General features: G+C 39.0%; 1 pseudogene; it reads left to right on the top strand.

Moving 5' to 3' along the window:
• Window positions 1-9,529: 9,529 nt before the first annotated feature.
• LOC105728152 (selenide, water dikinase 1-like) lies at window positions 9,530-10,662 on the top strand (annotated as a pseudogene).
• Window positions 10,663-11,134: the final 472 nt, after the last annotated feature.

Below are 11,134 nucleotides of genomic sequence, written 5' to 3'. Positions count from 1 at the left end.
CCCTTTATGCTAAAAACCCTTAATAAACTAGGTATCGATGGAACATATCTCAAAATAATAAAAGCTATTTACGACAAACCGACAGCCAATATCATACTGAACGGGCAAAAACTGGAAGCATTCCCTTTGAAATCTGGCACTAGACAAGGATGCCCTCTCTCACCACTCCTATTCAATATAGTACTGGAAGTTCTAGCCAGAGCAATCAGGCAAGAAAAAGAAATAAAGGGTATTCAATTAGGAAAGGAGGAAGTCAAATTGTCTCTATTTGCAGATGACATGATTGTATATCTAGAAGACCCCCTCATCTCAGCCCAAAAGCTCCTGAAACTGATAAGCAACTTCAGCAAAGTCTCAGGATACAAAATCAATGTGCAAAAATCACAAGCGTTCCTATACACCAATAACAGACTTAAAGAGAGCCAAATCAAGAACGAACTGCCATTCACAATTACTACAAAGAGAATAAAATACCTAGGAATACAACTAACAAGGAATGTAAAGGACCTCTTCAAGGAGAACTACAAATCACTGCTCAATGAAATAAGAGAGGACACAAACAGATGGAGAAACATACCATGTTCATGGTTAGGAAGAATTAATATCGTGAAAATGGCCATACTGCCCAAAGTAATATACAGATTCAATGCTATCCCCATCAAGCTACCAATGACCTTCTTCACAGAACTGGAAAAAACCACCTTAAACTTCATATGGAACCAAAAGAGAGCCCGCATAGCCAAGTCAATTCTAAGCAAAAAGAACAAAGCAGGAGGCATCACACTACCAGACATCAAACTCTACTACAAGGCTACAGTAATCAAAACAGCATGGTACTGGTACCAAAACAGAGATATAGACCAATGGAACAGAACAGAGGCGTCGGAGGCAACACAACATATCTACAACCACCTGATCTTTGACAAACCTGATAAAAACAAGCAATGGGGAAAGGATTCCCTGTTCAATAAGTGGTGTTGGGAAAACTGGCTAGCCATATGCAGAAAACAGAAACTGGACCCCTTCCTGACACCTTACACTAAAATTGACTCCAGATGGATTAAAGACTTAAACATAAGACCTAACACCATAAAAACACTAGAAGGAAACCTAGGCAAAACCATTCAGGACGTAGGCGTAGGCAAGGACTTCATGACCAAAACACCAAAAGCATTGGCAACAAAAGCCAAAATAGACAAATGGGACCTAATCAAACTCCACAGCTTCTGCACAGCAAAAGAAACAGTCAATAGAGTGAATCGGCAACCAACAGAATGGGAAAAAATTTTTGCAGCCTACCCATCTGACAAAGGGCTGATATCCAGAATTTACAACGAGCTAAAAAAGATTTACAAGAAAAAAACAAACAAGCCCATTCAAAAGTGGGCGAAGGACATGAACAGATACTTTACAAAAGAAGACATACATGAGGCCAACAAGCATATGAAAAAATGCTCATCATCACTGGCCATTAGAGAAATGCAAATCAAAACTACATTGAGATACCATCTCACACCAGTTAGAATGGCAATCATTAAAAAATCTGGAGACAACAGATGCTGGAGAGGATGTGGAGAAATAGGAACACTTTTACACTGTTGGTGGGAGTGTAAATTAGTTCAACCATTGTGGAAAACAGTGTGGCGATTCCTCAAGGACCTAGAAATAGAAATTCCATTTGACCCAGCAATCCCATTACTGGGCATATATCCAAAGGATTATAAATCGTTCTACTATAAGGACACATGCACACGAATGTTCATAGCAGCACAGTTTACAATAGCAAAGACCTGGAACCAACCCAAATGCCCATCGATGATAGACTGGACAGGAAAAATGTGGCACATATACACCATGGAATATTATGCAGCCATTAAAAACGAGGAGTTCGCGTCCTTTGTAGGGACATGGATGAACCTGGAAACCATCATTCTCAGCAAACTGACACAAGAACACAAAATCAAACACCACATGTTCTCACTCATAGGCGGGTGTTGAACAAGGAGAACACATGGACACAGGGAGGGGAGCACTATACATGGGGGTCTGTTGTGGGGGAGTGGGGGGGACAGCGGGGGGGGTGGGGAATTGGGGAGGGATAGCATGGGGAGAAATGCCAGATATGGGTGAAGGGGAGGAAGGCAGCAAATCACACTGCCACGTATGCACCTAAGCAACAACCTTGCATGTTTATCACATGTACCCCAAAACCTAAAATGCAATAAAAAAATAAATAAATAAATAAAAAATAAAAAATAAAAAATAAAAAAAAAAAAAAATAAAAAAAAAAAAAAAGGTCACCATGGCTTTCTAAACTGGAGCAGAGAGGGGAAGCAGGACGAGCAGTCAGATTTCTGCATGGTCATTTGAGTGCTAAGAGTGGTGTTTGGCAGGACCAGTGGGGATGGGAGAGAAATTAGAGGAAGTTTTTTTTTTTCTTTTTTCCAACTGCCCTCTGCTATGGCAGAGAGGTGAAGTCCACCAACCCTGTTTCTAGTCCCACCTTAGGTAACTAGCCCAATTTCCGTCCCCTAGATCCATCTAATTGGCCCATCAGAAAAGAGGACTCAAGACCACTCTGGCAGTTAATTAGATTAGTAATCCTCAGAGAAGCTTTTATAACCAAGACTCACTTGAAAAATGCTACATCTATTTTTTTTAAGCTAAAAGACTGTTTATGGTGAGCTAAGCAAAATCATTGCATGCTGCTAATTCTTTTTACATTTGTTTGGCAGGAGACTTCTGAAATACTAGAGCCAAACACACTGGAACTGACCTAACCACAGGAAAAGCAATGTTGCTGAATTGAAAGTCTGCAAGAAATTCATCATTTATTATTAATGTCACCATGAGCACCGAAAGCTTTGATGAGGATGCTGGAGATACCCGCCTGCTTTCAAGCAGGCACAACAATCTCACACTCTCTTTCCTCCTGCCTAAGAGCATTTAATTCATGGGGAAGAAAGCATTTTCTGCAGTTTGCCCTCCAGACCATCACAATAACAGAAGTTTTGAATGCAGAAACCAAATCATTTCAAAGGGGTTGTAGAAGTTGCTCTCAGCACAATCTGGAAAATCACAAGATTTAGTAGAAGCAGAGCCTGAAAAGGGATATATGAGTTTATGAGCAGCACTGCAGTGCACACCCCATCTCACTTAAATGTGAAACCCATGTTTGCTGTCTAACCCCAAAGTTCTTGATTCTTCACCCTACCTGACATCCAAGTGCCCCAAAAGGCAGAAAATTTTTAGGACCTTGATGGTTGTTTCCAGTTCTTGGTGGCCATACACAGGATTATGTACAACAGATCACATCAAATGGCTCAGCTAAGGCTGAGCACCTCTCGACAACTCCGGCAAATTAAGGATAGAGTGAGACATAGAGTGGCCAGAGCCATCACTCAGGACTTCGTACGAAGACTACAGACTACAGAATGCGCACCGGGAAAGCAGGGACACATCTCTGTCCTGATCTTGCCAGTCATTCATGCAAACAACTTTCCTTCATAAGCTCCCACGCCCCATGTGCTAGGTCTTCCCACTGCCACAAAGAATATTTATTCCTATAAAATGGAGTTGAAAGGGGCTCTTCATTCACTCATTGCATTGGCTATGAGTGTAACATTTATTCATTCATCATTGACTTAACAAATATTTGAATGCTAGACACCAGCTCTTTAGACAAGTTACTTAACCTCTCTGAGCTCCAGAGGTCTTATTTGTAGATTGGGGATCACAACCCCATTACCAGGTGATTGTGACATTTAAAGAGGTAATATTTTTAAAGCACCAAGCACAGTGTCTGGCAATTAGTAGCTGCTCCATTTTTTCCCTTTCTCTTGCCTTGCACCTGCACCTGTCACTCCTTCAGCATTTTTTTTTCCTTGTTCCTGAACTTATGCCCTCCTTAGAAAAACAGGCAGCTGCACAACCTTTGGAGCTGCCAGGAGAGATTCTGTATCGAATATTCAAGAGCCATCGCTGTGCTCATGGGAGAATAAATAAGAAACTCATGCAATTCTCTGTAGTCTCAGATAAACATGGAACTTTATTGGCCTGGTAACACGTCTCCAAGATGATGAGATGCAATTATGTCCCCTTTTCTATGCTGATGCTGTTGTGTTTCTAATTGATAGCTTTTGGGAGGTCAGGGAAGTCTTGCTCCTATCCCATGGGCACGAAAATTGGACATGTTCTGTGCTCTTAGAGGGAAGAGCTTTTTTGGTTGACTTCTGGATTGCCTACAAAGGCACAGTACTCTGTGGCGGGGCAGAGGCTCTTGTTATTTGCAAAAGTACCTCAAAATATTAAACGAGGCAGACCACACAGCAATTGAGAGAAATAAAATATTCATCAAAGGACATTACTGGGAAGGAAACAGCACAGTTAATTTCACAAAAACTCCATCATAATAGAGGCACAAAATTAATCATGCAATAGTGTTATGACTCCTGAGCCTCAAAGCCAACATGAAACAATTGAAAAAAAAAAGAGAGAGAGAAAATAAAACAAACATGTGCCCTGCATACAGAGCATACATGACTGGAAGCTGATTTTAAACTATCTGCAAATTCCGGCAATGAAAAATGATGACTAAGATTCTCTCATTTAATTAGGAAGACAAATCTTAACACATTTCCCTAACGTTAATGCCAGTAGTCATACCTTGTTTGAATATACTTGACTGAGGTTTTACCGAAATAGGAAGAAATAAAACTGAAGAGCAAAAGGCTGGCAAAGCGAAAATGGGTTAGTTGGGCTAACCCTGGGTGCAAATTTTTCACACTTCATAACCCACATGTTTTCCAAATACAGTGCTTGGTAAGTCTAATTTTTCAATCCTGATGGCACGGATCATTAAAAAAAAAATTTTAGCGAACAAGGCCCTGCACTATAGAATGTAGGGCCTAAAAGGGAGTGACTAAAACTAAGGCAACAGCTACCATTTCTTGAGTACCTACTCCGTGCTAGGCCCCACACAGGGCATTTGGTACCTGTTACCTCCTCAGCCACCTGTGTGAAAGGCTTTGAGGAGCAGCAAAGTGAGCAGGCAGGAGAAATTGCCAAAGAGTCAGAAACCTCAGGTTCAAGTCCTACCTTTGAAAAATCACTGTGTGATGCTGAACAAGTCATGAAATCTTTCTGAGCCTCAGCCACACCAGCTATGGAATGGGGGAAATGATCCTTCTTGTGCCTGCCTCAAATGGTTTGTGAAAGGACAAAATAAAATCCATAAAGCATACAAAACAAATATAATGCAAATCCCAAGGGCTTTTTCTTCTTCTTCTTTGTTTTATTTTGTTTTTGGAATCCTTTGAACTTAAAATTCTGATCAAAGGAATAAATGAATTCTCTAAACCTGTGGAAAGATGGCCTCAGCCTCCAGCTACAGAATTTGCAGGGACTAGGGGATTACATTTCTCCTGCTTTTATGATTGATCTGACCTTGCAGATCTCCTCATTATGTATACCTTGTTCTAATTATGATGCTCATGAAATGAAGGGGAGGTTAAGAAAGTGGGTTTTGGTTTTTTGCAGGAAGCTTGGAGTCTCTCCAGGTGTTTAAAGAGATTAGATTTGTGAGCTAAAACTCATTTATTTTTCCAACTCCAGCAACACCCAAGTACTCTCACATCTTTATATTTCAAAATTTGATAGTAGCCAAATCATTTGCTTCTGAGTTTTCCCTCTTCAGTGAAACCCAGGTCCACTTGCCCGCCTCATTTCAAGTGCTCCATAGGGGCACATCTGTGTGAACTCCTATAGGTATTTGGCCACCAGAGGTATGAAATAGAGGCCTTGAATCATCTGACATCACTGCTTAGATGATAAGGACTGTGTAACACAAATTATATTATCCCATCCTTTTGTGGAATCTGAACATTTTAGATTCCAAATAAACCTTACCAGTTACTCAGTCTGACACCCTGGATATGTGGATGAGGAAAATTTGGTCCAAGGGGATTTAAAAGCTCTTCTGACATTTGGACCTGGAAAGTGTGTTACTTGCCTCTTTTTTCTCCCCCACTAAGTCAGGAGTCCTCCAACTGGGTGACTCCTGACCCTCTTAAACAAGGGGGTTGCTTTCTATGGCTTCTGAGAGTAATACTAGGAAGATTCTGAAAGACCAAGTTACAAATCCAGGAACAGGAACACCCAGGGGGCGTAAGGATGCTTTGTGTTCCCTTAGCAGACTCTATAAGAAAGAGACAATAAAATATACATGATTTCATGACAAATTTGTGTATTTTTGCTCTTAAAACCAAAGACCTAAGGCGTGTAATATAGAACACAAGGAATCAGAAAGCGTTAAGGAAATAAGGCACTGTGTGTCAGTAGTCAAGAAATGCTGATGTTTAAATACATAACCAAAACAGAGATCTAAGCATTATTCCTTATTTCATATTATATAACTTACTGAATGTTTGAAAATTAAATACTGTGAAAAGAGAATCACTTAAAATGTAAAAATTTTGCACATAAAAAAACATATTTTCAGTAACGTAATTTATTTTAATTTCTTATTATTTTAAAATTTATTTTTAAAATTTATTTACTATACTTTAAGTTCTGGGGTACATGTGCAGATCATGCAGGTTTGTTACATAGGTATATACGTGCCATGGTGGTGTTTTGCTGCATCCATTGCCCTGTCATTTACATTAGGTATTTCTCCTAATGCTGTCCCTCTGCAATCCCCCTACAGCCTGCTATTCCTCCCCTAGGCCCCCACCCTCAGGTCCCAGTGTGTGATGATCCCCTCCCTGTGTCCGTGTGTTCTCATTGTTCAACACCCACTTATGAGTGAGAACATGCAGTATTTGGTTTTCGGTTCTTGTGTCCATTTGCTGAGAATGATGGTTTCCAGTTTCATTCATGTCCCTGCAAATAATGTGAACTCATCCTTTTTTATGGCTACATAGTATTCCATGGTGCATATGTGCCACATTTTCCTTATCCAATCTATCATTGATGGGCATTTGGGTTGGTTTCAAGTCTTTGCTATTGTGAACAGTGCCACAATAAACATACATGTCCATGTGTCTTTATAATAGAATAATTTATAATCGTTTGGGTATATATCCAGTAATGGGATTCCTGGGTCAAAGAGCATTTCTATTTCTAGATCCTTGAGGAATAGCCACACTGTCTTCCACAATGGTTGCATTAATTTACACTCCTATCAACAGTATAAAAGCATTCCTATTTCTCCACATCCTCTCCAGAATCTGTTGTCTCCTGATTTTTTAATGATTGTCATTCTAACTGGCATGAGGTGGTATCTCAATGTGGTTTTCATTTGCAATTCGCTAATGACCAGTAATGATGAGCTATTTTTCATATGTTTGTTGGCTGCATAAATGTCTTCTTTTGAAAAGTGTCTGTTCATATCCTTTGTCCACTTTTTGATGGGGTTTTTTTTTTTCTTGTAAATTTGTTTAAGCTCTCTGCAGATTCTGGATATTAGTCCTTTGTCAGATGGGTAGATTGTAAAAATGTTTTCCCATTCCGTTGGCTGCCAGTTCACTCTAATGATGGTTTCTTTTGCTGTGCAGAAACTCTTAAGTTTAGTTAGATCCCATTTGTCTATTTTGGCTTTTGTTGCCATTGCTTTTGGTATTTTAGTCATGAAGCCCTTTCCCATGCCTATGTCCTGAATGGTATTACCTAGGTTTTCTTCTAGAGTTTTTATGGTGTTAGGTCTCTTGTTTAAATCTCTAATGCATCTAGAGTTAATTTTTGTATAAGGTTTAAGGAAGGGATCCAGTTTCAGCTTTCTGCATATGGCTAGCCAGTTTTCCCAACACCGTTTATTAAATAGGGAATCCTTTCCCCATTGCTTGCTTTTGTCAGGTTTGTCAAGATTTCTTATCATTTTTAATGAATGATTTTTATTTCATTAATTTATTTACATTGTTAGAAAATAATCAAATAATAAAGAAAAGCTTAAGTTAAAAAGGAACTCTCTCATGTTACCTCTTCCTCTTCCCCACTTCCTCAGACATGAGGCAACCACTTTTATCTCTTTTAGTTGTTTTTATTAGTAATTATTATCTCACCAACGAATAGTCCTGATAAATATTTCTTGGTTTATCAATTAACTAATCACTTTTGAAATTGGCTGTATTTTGTATTTTTATTGTCATCAAGAGAACAATTATATATTTGATTAAAGTAAATTGAATGGGTTTCCTGTCTACAGGGCTTTTCATGGCTTTAGAAGGCCATGGGCATTCACTGAAGAAATAAAAGTTATCTGATAAGCACTGATATATCTAGGTGATAGATAATGGGTCATGTTATTTATTTGTTTATTCATGTATTTACTTATTTAGCTCTATATTTTAGTGTTTTTTTTTACCAAGTTTCTTACAGAGTATTTTATTCCTAAAATTAGGAAAACCTATATATCTTCTCTTTTCTGTTGTTTGTTAAGAGAGGGATCTCACTATGTTTCTGGATGCAAACTCTTGGGCTCAAGTGATTCTCCTGCCTCAGCCTGCCAAGCATCTGGGACTATAGGCACGTGCTACCCCACTTGACTTAGAAAAACATATCTTAAAATTTAGAAAGACATATGGTTAGAAATGGTGAAATAAAGACACATATACCACCAAGTGAAAACACCACAATGAGAGAGAGAGGAAGAGTTCTAGCTTCACTAAAGTTAGAAAATATCCACAATCCATATGTTAAATTTATACCATTTATGGAAGACACAAGGATAAAACATGATAACATGTATCTTTATGTTTGTGCATGACAGAAAACCTTTAACATTATGTAGCAAGGACTTGAAGACCCCCAAGTACAATTCCCTTATTTAGCAGAGCAAGGTCAAGGGTTTGAAGAAACTATTGACCCAGGACTGAATTCTCGTCCCTCTGAGGTTTAGAGAAGAGAGAGAAATGAGGAAATCTTCAGGCATCTAACTGCTCAAGAGGCCAGATTCTAGGGTGGCTGGGTAGGTTTCTGCCTTGCAGCTCCCTCTTATGATCAGCTGAAGGAAAATAAACACATAAAATACTGAAGGGAGAGAAAGAGTGAGATGGAGGAAAAAGAGAGAGAGAGAGAGACTTGTGACATACAGGACTGAACAATTTGGTACAGAGATTCCTGCCTCCTCAGGAGGCTGCTAGCCTCACTCTGAGAGTACAGAGCGCACACCCTGAAGCAGAGTTGGTGAGGTGCTTAGAAACAACATGCCTGGATGAACCTGCCCTTCTGCTAGTTCACTTCCTCATTCCCTCATCATATCTGCTCCAACAGCTTGCCCCAAAATAAGTCTCCACAAATATAATTTACAATTGATTAGGTTCAGTATAGACAACAAGTAAAAAGAAGGAAAATAACATAACAAACAGAAGGCATAAAAAGACGGCTCTTCAAGGTCATACCAGGAAGGAAGAGAACGTTTAAAAAATTTTTATGACATTCTATAAATGAGAGAAAGTATGACCTCGTTGAAATCAGAATATAAATGAAAGATAAACAAGTCAAAAAAAGAAATACAAGGTGTAGTAAGGAAATGAATACCAAGCTGGCAGATCTCAGTGAAGAAATGGAAGGTATAATAAAACAATCATGAAATGAAAACAATTTATAATCAGTAAGTAGAATTGAATCTGCTGAAAACAGCCAAGGACATTTGAGACAAATAAAATGAGAAAAAATGAAATTGGAAAAAGAGTTCATAATTATAATAATAATATATGCAGAACATGAGATCCAATATACATACAATAGGCGTTTTTGAAGTAAAAGAAAACAGAACACTAAAAGGAAAAACGTGTCCAAAGATAGAATAAAAGAAACATTTTCTGAACTAAAAATCAATCTAAATATATGCTTTCTTTCATCAAATGAAATAACTGACAGGGAAAGAGATAAAGTGTGGCCCTGATTATACAGGGTTTTCAAGACGTAGCCGAGGAAGCAGGAGTATCTGTAATGAGTGGCCAAACTGTTAAACTCCTGGATTGTTTTGGGAGGAGTCACTACAACTACAGCCCAACGGATTTATCATGCCAGAAAATTCAGCACCAAGGGATGTGCTAGAGTTCGCAAAACCCCTGGGGGGCACAAGTGGCAGGGGCTGTGCACCACTGCCACTTGTGTCAAAGAGCAGTGGCTGGATATTCCTGAAAAATGAAATAAAATTAAATTAGTGGTCACTCACGAAGCTGTAGAGTTGGCATACCACAAAACAATAATGAACATGGTGCAGTTCAACAAGAAAGCTTCATCATGCACACAGTCAGTGCCCATGCAGCCATGGACATCCTGGGTATTAGGATTTGGGGCCACGTACAGAACCTGACCAAGCAGCAGAGGAATGGGCGTCCTTTGTAATTCACAATGGTCCCTGTGCTGGCCAAGATGGCTGTGATGAGCAAGGCTTGTGGAAACACATTCAGCCTCATGCACGGAACAAACCCAAAGACATCAGGAGGCATTCTGATCTGCTTACCACATGAGCGAGCAGCTTGGTTCTGTGCAGAGATAAAGTCCACTAAATGTGGTGGAGGTCACCAAGCATGGATTATTGGGATTGTAGAGAAGGGCAATCATGCAGCTGGAATCATAGACCAACCCTGGACCATTGAGGTTGCCCAAGTAGCCACTCAAAATGTGGATCTTACACCTGCTGCCACTTCTTAATCTAGACAGAAATAGCTATTTGTTTTTGTTTTTAAGTAGATCTATTTCCTTTATCATCACTTCAATTAAAGACTATAAACAACAAAAATCTCATTGTGTATACGTATCTGGTGATCCCGGGTCAATTTGTGAGTGGATACAATTAATAAAATTAAATCCACTGTCTTTTTTTTTTTTCCTGTTACATTAACTGAAATTGCACCTAATATTAAGTCAGCTTCTGAGTTGAGAATTATATTCTTATCTGATACTGTTGATTCATTTTGAGTCTTTAGACACTTATCTCTTGCATATATGTGCTCTCTTTTTAAAAGTGCTTTTATATAGGACAGACATTACCAATAGCAATGTCAAATAGCAGTTGATGTCTTTCATTTTATGTATATTTATCAGGTAAGTCTGATGGTTTTTTAAGTGTCTTGAATAGTTTTCTGGAAAGACAGCATTGGTGAGTGGCACACAATGGTATCCC

Source organism: Aotus nancymaae, unplaced genomic scaffold (genome assembly GCF_030222135.1).
Source record: "Aotus nancymaae isolate 86718 unplaced genomic scaffold, 86718_ANA_hifiasm-v0.15.2.pri h1tg000029l, whole genome shotgun sequence".
Classification (NCBI taxonomy): Eukaryota; Metazoa; Chordata; class Mammalia; order Primates; family Aotidae; genus Aotus; species Aotus nancymaae.
The sequence above is the reverse complement of the archived record's forward strand: the minus strand, read 5'-3'. Positions and strand labels throughout refer to the sequence as shown.